Genomic DNA, 11019 nt, shown 5'->3' on the forward strand with positions numbered 1-11019 from the left:
CTGCCTATTCATACAGAGTTTCCATCCCCAAGTTTCCACCGAGCCTTATTGTATTAATTTGATCTTTCATTTTCATAAAGAGAATCAGTCAGTAAGTAGTGTGTATACATGGAATTTGGGTACATAAATCTAAAAGATAACAAGACACTATGCAAGGTGCATTTCAATATAAATAAACAAGTAATAGTCAAGCAGGTTGCCATGAACCACAGTGCTAATATTATTTGGTACAACATATATCTTATAGAGTGCATTATAAATACAACCAACAGTAGCAATCAAAGCAGTCAATCAAGCAATGCTTTAATAATTATTTGTTTTGACATTCCTTCTTTCTTAAAAAAAAAACACTTGTTGTGAATGTGCTTGTTTTCACTCTAATGTTTTCAACACGTTTTATATATTCATTGTTCAAGGCAATCAGTACAAGCACAAATAAATATCTAACCATGACTTAAGTCCACTCCACTACATCAACATTCTCTCTATCTGTCTCTCTATCGCTCTTTCTACTTCTTCTCTTTCCTTCCTCTCTGTCCAGTGGAATGCTTGCTTTTTTTGTATTTATGAAGTGTACATGGGGTAGACCTACATACCTACCCTCTACACTGTACACAGTCCAGTTGTAAATTGAATGTGTGTGTGTGTGTGTGTGTGTGTGTCTGCGGGTGGCATAGTGATTCGTCTCCTGGCACCCTCAGGGTGCTGACAGAGCCAGAGGGCAATTGATGATTCAGCATCTGTCTGAGTGCAAGCAGAAAGAGAGATACTGAGAAGAAGAGAGCTAAAGACTCAGAGGGATAGAAAAAGTGAAAAAAGAAAAGAAAGTTATAAAGGCACAGAGACAAAGTAGAGTGGACAAATGAATAAGAGAAGAGGTTAAAAAGTGTAGTATACACTACATTTGACAGTGGATAAAACAGGTACATGCATATCACATTTCTCTCACAAATGTGTATATTCTCTCTCTCTCTCTCTCTCTCTCTCTCTCTCACCCAGTCACTCACATAGAAACATACAGAGCCCTCAGGCTGACATACTCACAGGCAGTGTGTTGGCTAAGATGACGGTAGAAGGTTGTCAGTGGCCAGAGGGAAACCAGAGTGCCCAGTACCATGGTCCCAGAAACACTGAGGCTCAGAAGACAAGCCACAGTGGAGGTCAAGAGACTGTGTGTGTGTGTGTGTGTGTATGTGTGTGTGTGGGAACAAGAGCAAGAAGCGCTCTGACCTTCACCAGTAAGCAGCTAGAGGGGATGATAACTTCAGGGAGACATCTGAGACTTGGCAAAGTCACTCTCAGAAAATCTACATTTGAGGGTCTTAATTCTAGGATGCACACATGCCACACACACACACACACACACACACAAATAATTGCTACATATAAATAAACATTTTATGACAAACAGTTCTATTTTTTTTAGCTATTTCTAGTAGTTTGTGACTATAAAAATATACAATAGGTAGTGTATTTAAAGAAGAAGAAGAAGAAGAAGAAGAAGAAGAAGAAGAAGAAGAAGAAGAAGTGTGTTTATCTTATAAGATATATTTATACAGTCAAGGGTTCTTGAGTCCCTTAAAGGGGCTCTACTTATGCCAGTTTCTGATATGGAAGCACTCAATGTTAGCATTAGATAGATCCTTTAAACATTCCACAGGAGTATAAGACCAAAACACCTTTTAGGTTTTTAAACCCATTTCTGGATTTTAACCTTTTTTTTCCTAAGTGCATGGTCTATTTTATTTCACTGGGTTTCTCATATTTCTCACCTTGCAATTTACATTTAATTGCAAGGTGAGAATTGGACCTTTTACTTGTACCCAGTGACTACAAGACTGTTATACCGTTACACTCAGTGTAACACTGCAATAGTTAGTCAGCTATGTCCTTAGCACAGTTTCAGCTTCATAATAATTAGGATGATTAATCACAGTATAATTTTCACAGTCTTTCAATCAGTTTACTGAAGCTGTACATGGTATTAAGCATATGTTTTGAACAAGTTTGAATTTTGTATTTTGTGTTCTGGATGGCATGTAGTATGTTATATGGAATGTATTTTTAAGTTAGATCATGTTGCTGAAGAGCTTAAGAACCTCCAATGGATTAGGACCCGAAAAACTCCATAATCACTTTACTGTTAATTTGTGGTGAGGGAGAAGGGACCAAGGTATAGAGAGAGAGAGAGAGAGAGAGAGAGAGTGAGTGTCGCTTCTCTTCACTGATTCCTGTGCTGAAAGGGATTTGCATAAATTTTTAATCAAAGCAAATTAGATTATAACCAAATTAAATTACACTTCCTGCAAAACCCCCGCCTGCAACATCGCCAGCCCCCCAGCCTCCACCATTAAATGAGAGTCGCCAATAAGAAAATAAATTAATAAATAAATTCCAAGCCTGATCACTCTTGGAATTGGATTTATTCACAAGGGAATGTTCATTATTAAAGAAAAAAAAAAACCACCAAAAAGCAAGAATGGATACTTGTGATCCTCCCAAGCTCGACATAACACACTGTGTAAAAACACACGTAAGAGTCATAACATGGCGATTTGATTAGATTAAAAACAATTTCTACGCAGCAACTTCTTTTCAGTGTCTCCCATCACAGTGTAAAGTAGTTCCCTCCACTTTTTCCTGTTAATACGTTTTATGGCTTCTGCTGTGCAAATATCAGTCAGGAAAACACAGGGTGTATGTCAGATAGATTCCTGTCTCTTGTGTAAAAAAAAATAAAACAATTCTAAATGCACTTTGGTCTGCGCTGCAGAGTGATGCTTGAGGGAGATTTGTGTACTCTAAAGCATATCCCACCAAATGTCACTGGCTCAAGTCACATAAAATACAGACTGTAGTTCGAAATTAATGTAAATGCAGGATGCTCTATTATGATCTATAGTAAACATTGTTTATGGATCTCTATAAAACTAGACCTGTATTATATAACTAGATGTGTTAATAAAGTGTTAATACTCACTAAGCTGAAAATCCATTCATCTGTGTGCATACAAATTGTATGCCCAATAAATGAATATGTATGCATATTTAGGAATGACAACATGAAACACAACTCCAAATTACACACACACACACACACACACATATATATCCCCTCCTCCTACATGCCATACCATATCAGCAGGATGGCATAACACACACCCTTCCCCCATGTATACACTTAGGTGTAACACACACATTCCCACACAATGGAACACAGTCGAAAGGTTCGACACAGCATGATATTAGCTGAACATATTTTACACTGTCTGTTCCAGCGATAAACTAAATCACAACATGTATAATGGGCACATATAAATTATGAGACATGAATGCACATGATGTAAAGCAGGTTAGTGACAGAACCTTGCACTAAACATGTATATGTATCAAATATCACATTTTATGCTTTGCCAAATACCAACCCTAACCTAAATAAAACCTTTTGCCACTTTCAGATATAAATAAAAGCAGAAAAGAAAAGAAAAAGAAAGGGGAAAAAAAACAATTTCTTCATGCCAAATGCTCCCACACATTGTCACAAATTGTCACATATTCGTACAATCATAATTACATTTGACCCCCACAAAGAGCTACATACAAGCCCACACATGTGGACACTGATGGAACAGAAAGCTTATTTCAAATGCAGCATCTTGTGCAAGTGTAAATGATATTAAAAAATCAAATTGTGCATGAGGCACACAGTCCTTCTCGCCAGCATGACATTTCTGTAAGGCTGGAAAATTCAGCTATGTACACCTTGCTTTCTGATGCCTTACTCTGTCCCCCTGTGCACACGAGAATATTTCAGAACATGCTAATTTCCCCAGATACGCTCAGCTGCATATACTAAATTTTTGTTGCATAAGCAACACAAATCTAGGTTGAAATGATTGTATGAATGTTGTGAAGACTGTGATTGTGTGTGTGTGTTAGTTATAAAGCAGGCCCTGGCAGTATGAAATTTGCCGGTGGGTACAGGCATGCCCCCTGCAGGTTAAATCTGCCCACAAGCAAAGCATCAAACTTTTAGCTCCATACCTATCAATTATTCACCCAGTTCACTGACGGGAGAGAGAGCGAGAGAGAGAGAGAGAGAGAGAGAGAGAGACAGAGAGAGAGAGAGTAATTTTAGTGCTCCAGACTGGAATGCAGAAACACCTAGACATCTCTCCGCCAACAGAATCTCACTTGCTTTCACCCTCTTCTTTAATGAACACTCACTAGTTTTCCCATACACATGATATGGAATGCTGCTGCAGGTCAGAAGTTAAGAACAGTGAGAAAAGATTTTTCTACTGAAATATAAAAATAATTGACATTTTTTAATGACTGCCTCCTTTCCAAAACTGGAGGGCTTCATACATTCCTCCATTCCTCCGTTCCACTGTCACTCAGTACACATATGACTGTACCAGCAGGAAATCGGTGCTGTGTTAGAACTCCTTCATTCCACAGAGGTAAGAGCTGACCTCCCAATAAAAACAGATGCAAAAAAACCCCCACTGGAAATAGTTTAATAATATTTAATTACCATTATAAAACATTATTATACAACATGATCCTCTGGTTAAATATCTCTGACCAAATAAAACAGTTTGTTCTAAACAAAATGCACCTAATAGAAGAAAACACATTTAAAATGATGTAATAAGATACAAGCACAAAAATAAAATTGTAAAAGGATAAGCTATGTGCCTAATCGTTAAGGATACAAAATCATGTGAAAAAATTCATTGTCATTCCTACAATTTTTTGTTCAGCTATACAGAAATATTTATTAGGGATGAAAGTAATATGATCTGTTAAACTGTCTCTTACTTTTTTTTCTGTCTGAAAGAGTCCTTATGGAACATCAAAGGAAGCCTTCAGCCCACATCGCTCGCTATTAACAATTTAGCATGAAAGTGAGTCTGTTCCTCTTAAAGAATACTCACATTTTAACTTCATTACTAGTTTAAAAATTATGATTAAATATCCAAAGTCTATTAATACAGTCCTTTCTAAAAGTATTGGAACAGCTTGGCAACTTCTGTTGTATTTGCTATTCACTGAAGACATTTGGGTTTGAGATCAAAAGGTGAATATGAGAGAATAGATAAAAAATTTTCAGCTTTTATTTTCTGATATTTACGCCTATTTATGGTAAACAACTTAGAACACGCCATCTTTGGTGGTAGACCGTCCAGTTTTAAAGCTAAGCAAAAGTGTATGAAGAGACTGAAAGTAAATAACACTTTTATTACTTATTTTATTAATATTTGGTTGCAGTCCTGTTACATTCAAGAGCAACTGTTACATTCTACATTTGTGATGCTTTTTCAGGCTTGGGGTACTTCCCACTTCAGCTTCTTCTTCAGAAGGAGGTGAAATGCATGCCATGCATGCTCAATTGTGTTATGTCTTGGCCACTCTAAAACCTTCCTTTGTTGTGTTGACTGTTTTGGGTCATTGTCATTGTTGCATGATGAAGATAAATAATAAATTTAAATAGTACACAGAACATTTCTGTTGTCTTCTGAATTCATTCGGGTGCAACTATCAGAAGTTACATCATTCATCCTATCCCAGGAACTCGGGGCACAAGGCAGGGGAACACCCTGCGTACTCCATACACATGTGACAGAAGCAGGAACTGAACCCTCAAAGCAGGAGTATGCAAACCACTAAGCCCTAAGTTACATCAATAAAGATTACTGAGACAAATGTTTTGTTTTTCTTTTTCACAGATCTCACAATGTTTCTGTCTTGTTTATCATTTCTTTCTTTCTTTTCAAAGACATTCCAAATTGTGGTATTGGCTATGCCCAGTGTTTCTGTAATGGGTCTGATTGATTTTCCCTTTTCTCACAGATTCAGAATGGCTTGCTTTTCTGCCATAGACAGCTCACTGGTCTTCATTTTGGTTTATCTTTTTTAACAACAAATGCTGTCTTCAGAGTTGAAACCTAGAGCTCAACCCAAGAGTAGACATTCAGAGCTATGAACTGGTAAAAACAGGATACACCTGGGCAACAAGACGTACTTGTCATTCACATGTTCCAATAATTTTGATCACATGAAAAATGAGTTCAAGTTAAAGGTGCCATGTTCTAAACTGTATAATACATCTAGATTTAAATATCAAGAAATGAAAACTGAAATTCTGATTCCACATCTCTTCTTCATCTTCACATCTCAACCCCAAATGCCATCAGTGTACAGTAAAAACATTTTGGTGTTCCAATACATTTTCGAATACTTTACTGTATAACCACTCATTATTTTGTAACTAACTAGAAACCATATAAAATATTCTGTTCCATTTGTTCTCAGCTATACAAAGGAATCTTCTTATTTGTTCTAATTATCTATAAATAGTCACTTCCAAATGGCTAACTGATCATCCAGTTGTACTGAAAGGTTATAGGCAACTGTATCTTAGCAACAGCTTGGTAGATTTCCTTGAATATTTCAGCTTACCTGTTTTGGTTACTTGTATCTATGATATTGCCTTGCTAATTCATGCTAAACACAATTGTCACCTTAAATTAATAAGCATGTGACTTCCTCAGTGTCTTAAACATTTAGCATTGATCTAAAAAAAAAAAAAACATCCTAAATTATATACATATATTTTTACCTACACACACACGCACATGCACACACACACACACTCATGCACATACCCAATATTTCAAGGGGTAAGAAGGGTTGAGAAGAGAAGAGAAGAGAAGAGAAGAGAAGAGAAGAGAAGAGAAGAGAAGAGAAGAGAAGGGAAAAGGAAACAGAAGAAGAGTGTACAGCTGGAAGACGCATCTGGCTGGGTGCAGTATTCCTCAGGGTCTCATTTACCAGTACAGATCGTCTCTGTTCTCATGCTGCTAAGGGCCAAAGAGGGTCCTGGTGGTCCTTGCTGAGAACACAGGACACCCTGAAGCATGACACTAAAGTCAGGAAATGTTCCACCCAGTCCACTCTTGGGTAAAAATAGTAGATGGAGTCATACCACTGCAAACATGCCAAGAGATAATGTACATTTACTCTCCTGAGCAGCTCAAAAAAGCAGCAATGACCTATGGATTTAACCTTTTCTGTTCAGTGAGCTGGCTCAAGGTAAAGGCAAATCCATGACACTTCCCACCAAGCTCCTCCAGGTTTTCTTTCGAAATGGAAAGGTAACTGAATACACTATTATACCTATTTTCCTCCCTGAACAATTACGACAGGAGGAGAGGCACCAGGTCTCTGTGGTCATGGCTTGTGTGCTTGTGCATGTGTGTAATACTGACCCATGGTCCATCTTTACTTTATAGCCCTACTACTTATCATCTCTAAGGGACTGAGCACAGGTCAGTGAGGCTAAATGGAGCCTGGGTATGACAGAGATCAGTTCTGAGTGAAGAATAAGCTCTTTATAGGCAGGAAGGGAAGTAAGAGTATTGGAGTAGGGGCCAGAAGTGGCAGAAGCACTGATGCCTCCAGCGATGAGTGAGAAATTAATTAAGACTGGAAATGGTGGCGGTAGCGGACAAATGGAGCCTGCCTCTGGGAAAGCCCCCCTCTTTCAACACTATTATTGCCATTATCATCATCTCATTCTCCATCCTTGAGTCAGAGTAGCCTCCCTCCCCTGTCCTTCTCCCTCTCTCTCTCTAAATCTCTCTGCTGCTGTCTCTCTCTCTTTCTCTTCTATTACCTGACTGCTTGGCAGTGGCGCTGTGTGAAAGCCTAATGAGATGTCTATCACCTGAGTCTAGACTGACTCTCTCTCGGCCCCTGCCAGTCGCAGCAGAGGAGTGCAGTAGTGCTTTGAGAATTACAAAGAGCACCAGCTGAAGCGCAGCAAGCTAGGCCATGCACCTATGTATGTGTGTGATAGATGTTCTGCAAGAATATATGTATGTGGGTACTCTTGGTGGGGAAATGTGTGAAAGTGTGTGAATACAGCATTTAAGGACGCACACAAACACACTGTTATGATGAATTGCCAGTACATTCCCCAAAGACACAAGATCTCATCTCATATCCCATCCCAACTCACCCCTCTCTCTCTCTCTCTCTCTCTCTCTCTTGCTTTGCCTCCATCCCTGCAGTCAGGTTGAACACCCAGCAGGACATTTAAAGACAACTGACATAGCAAAAAATCATATCTGTGTTTTTCCTCTTCCAGAGATCTTCAAAATTATACTTTGGTTACATGTCCTGTCTCTGTGTAGGAATTAAACTAGGGATTATATATAGTAAACAGCAAAAGAAAGTGGAAATTTATGTATAGACAAGCTTGCATAAGACAAGCCTGGTGTTCATCTAAGCCACATGAGTTTGGCAAGCTCTACTGGATCACTCCCTCTTTTAATCAGCCACTGTCTTCTGAGGCTTCTTCAGCACTCAGCTGTTTCTCTCAGAGTGTGTATGTACTGTGAAATGATTAACATGCTAGTCTGAAGAAAAAGACAGATCAGGGAGAGAGAGAGAGAGAGAGAGAGAGAGAGATTGTTAGCAAACAGTGTGAGCTGCTGGTGAAGTTGCCAGGCTGAATGAAAAGGAATACACCCCCTTCTCTGTATGTGTAAAGGGCCATTGGTTCCAAGTGACAGGCTTGCTGAGGGTCAGGGTAGACTGCACTCTGGATAATGGACCTCAGTCACACACACACTGGCAACCCACACACTCACACTCACCACTCCAGGCCTCATTAACCATACCACCAGTGCCTGTGTTCAGACACACACACACACACAAAGAAATCACAAATTCACTCTCTCACACTCTCTCTCTCTCTCTCTCTCTCTCTCTCTCTCTCTCTTCCTCTCCTACACACACACACACACTTGAGCTCCTATGTCTGTGAAAAACTTCCACTTCCATAGTTATTAATAAAACTAATTTCATGCTATGTCTGCTCATACATTTAACCCTGAACTTATCCAAAGTAATCAAAAAGGAATCTTTTGCCCCTTCAGTGTTTAATTTTTTCAAAGTGCAGTTTTATTACATACATACATAAATAAATAAATAAATAAATAAATAAATAAACAAACAAACAAACAAACAAACAAACAAACAAACAAACAAACAAACAAACAAACAAACCTTGTTTTCCTTGTGGGTACTAGCCATATGCTCCCTTACTTAACATAAATGCCAAGTATCAGTCCTACCCTTCAGACTTTTAGTCTCTCTCCTCACTTTTAGTTCTATTCTAGTAATATTTTGTTTGGTATATTCTGAACTCATACTGCATTAGGATGAGTTTTATTATCATGCTCATCAAAAGACTTTACTATTCCACCCATATTCCAACTGCTTGTTACATGGTCAAGCTACCTTCAGTTTATTACCCGAAAAGGTTGTATACATATCTGTTACATCTGGCTAAATGTGTTTCAGATTACATTTACACTTGTGTTTCATGTTTCCTGTGTATAGAATTCTATATTAAAAATTATCCACATAAAAGAGAAAGTGTAAATGCACACAAAATGTATTTGAAACAGATTTAATTCTGATAACTCAAACCACTTCAGCAGGAATAAGATGCAGTTTAGGTATATTATATGAGTCTAAGTGTGTCTGTCACACTGGAAACCAAAACACCACAGAAGCTGAAGAATGTTAGAATGTTGCTAAAATGAAAAATGACATGATTCATTTCATGTCAAAAGTGACATCATTCACTTATTCTTAAAGTAACTAGAAACAGAAGCATGTTTGAATGTCATGGGTTTTTTATGTGTAACACAGCAAATTTCAGTCTGTCAGAGTAGAGATGCAAGTATAAATGCATGTAGTGTAAATATTATCCGAATCCAATCCAGATCTAATTGATCAGGTGTAAAAAGGGTGTCAAACCTTGTTGGATGCTGGTTGAATATAAGGAATGTATCTGGATAGGGATGCTTATATTGGAGCTTTTGCCTCTTGCCTCACTCACTAATGACTCTTTACTATCAGTAAGTAATTTGAAAGTGCTAGTCAGTCTGCTGTGAATTACGCAGCTTGTATGTGCATGTGTTAGTCAGACAGATTTCTGGCCTAACGTGCGATCTTGAGATTAAAGACTCCAGAGTGAAGCAGGGAGGAGTGAGGAAGAGATTAAGGGGGGATTGTGAACATGAGAGCAACACCAAACAGCATTAGTGACATGTTCTCACCTTGTCTCACCACTGATCTGCTGTGTGAAGATAGCACCCTCTGATATGATGCTTATTTCATCATGGCAGCCAACATTTAACAGTAAGAAAAAGAACATTCCACTGAGCTTATTCAGTTAAGTTAATGATCTTTGACATCTATTAGCTCCATTGCTGACAGCCATATGTTAGATAGGCAGGACTGGAACCTCATCTAATATCAGGTACATCTTAATATCTTTTGACTTTGCAGTCTAAAAGAAGCCTCTAATTGAAACCTGAAGGATGACTATCCATGGAGAATCAGACATGGTTCTTATGTGCTTGTCTTTTACCTATTGTTTTCGTACAATCCTGTGTCTTTGTATTCATCTCCACACTTTTGCTCGCTAGCTTTGCCTCTCTCTCTCTCTCTGACTCTCTCTCCCCAGTGAGGTACTGCCGAAGTTGAGTCAATTAAAAGCGTGCATCTCAGCCGGAGTGGGAGGAGGGAGACTCCCTAGGGGGCAGACAGTATGGCTGTGCAGAGAAGCACTCTCCCTCTGTGAAAACGCCTCAGATGGGACTATGACAGCTGTGACCAACCTACAGCTTCAGAGGCGATAACAAGCCTTATTAGACTCTTAGACTCTCACCTCCATCTTACCCATACCCCCACCTACCCACACCGGTACACAATACAACCTGTATCATATAATGCAGACCTAATTTTCAACATTCTGCTGTTCATCTGTGAGCTAGCATACAGAGCTGCCTGTAAGACCTACTTGCATTTAACATTATGTATTATTTTCATTCAGTATCCTGATATGAATATTATGTATTACCTTCTTCTCTATCTTCCTCTCTAGTGTTGTAGCGATTTAAAAATTCATATGTGCTATAACCTATAAAGCCATTT

This window comes from Hemibagrus wyckioides, linkage group LG01, assembly GCF_019097595.1.
Source record: "Hemibagrus wyckioides isolate EC202008001 linkage group LG01, SWU_Hwy_1.0, whole genome shotgun sequence".
Lineage (NCBI taxonomy): Eukaryota > Metazoa > Chordata > Actinopteri > Siluriformes > Bagridae > Hemibagrus > Hemibagrus wyckioides.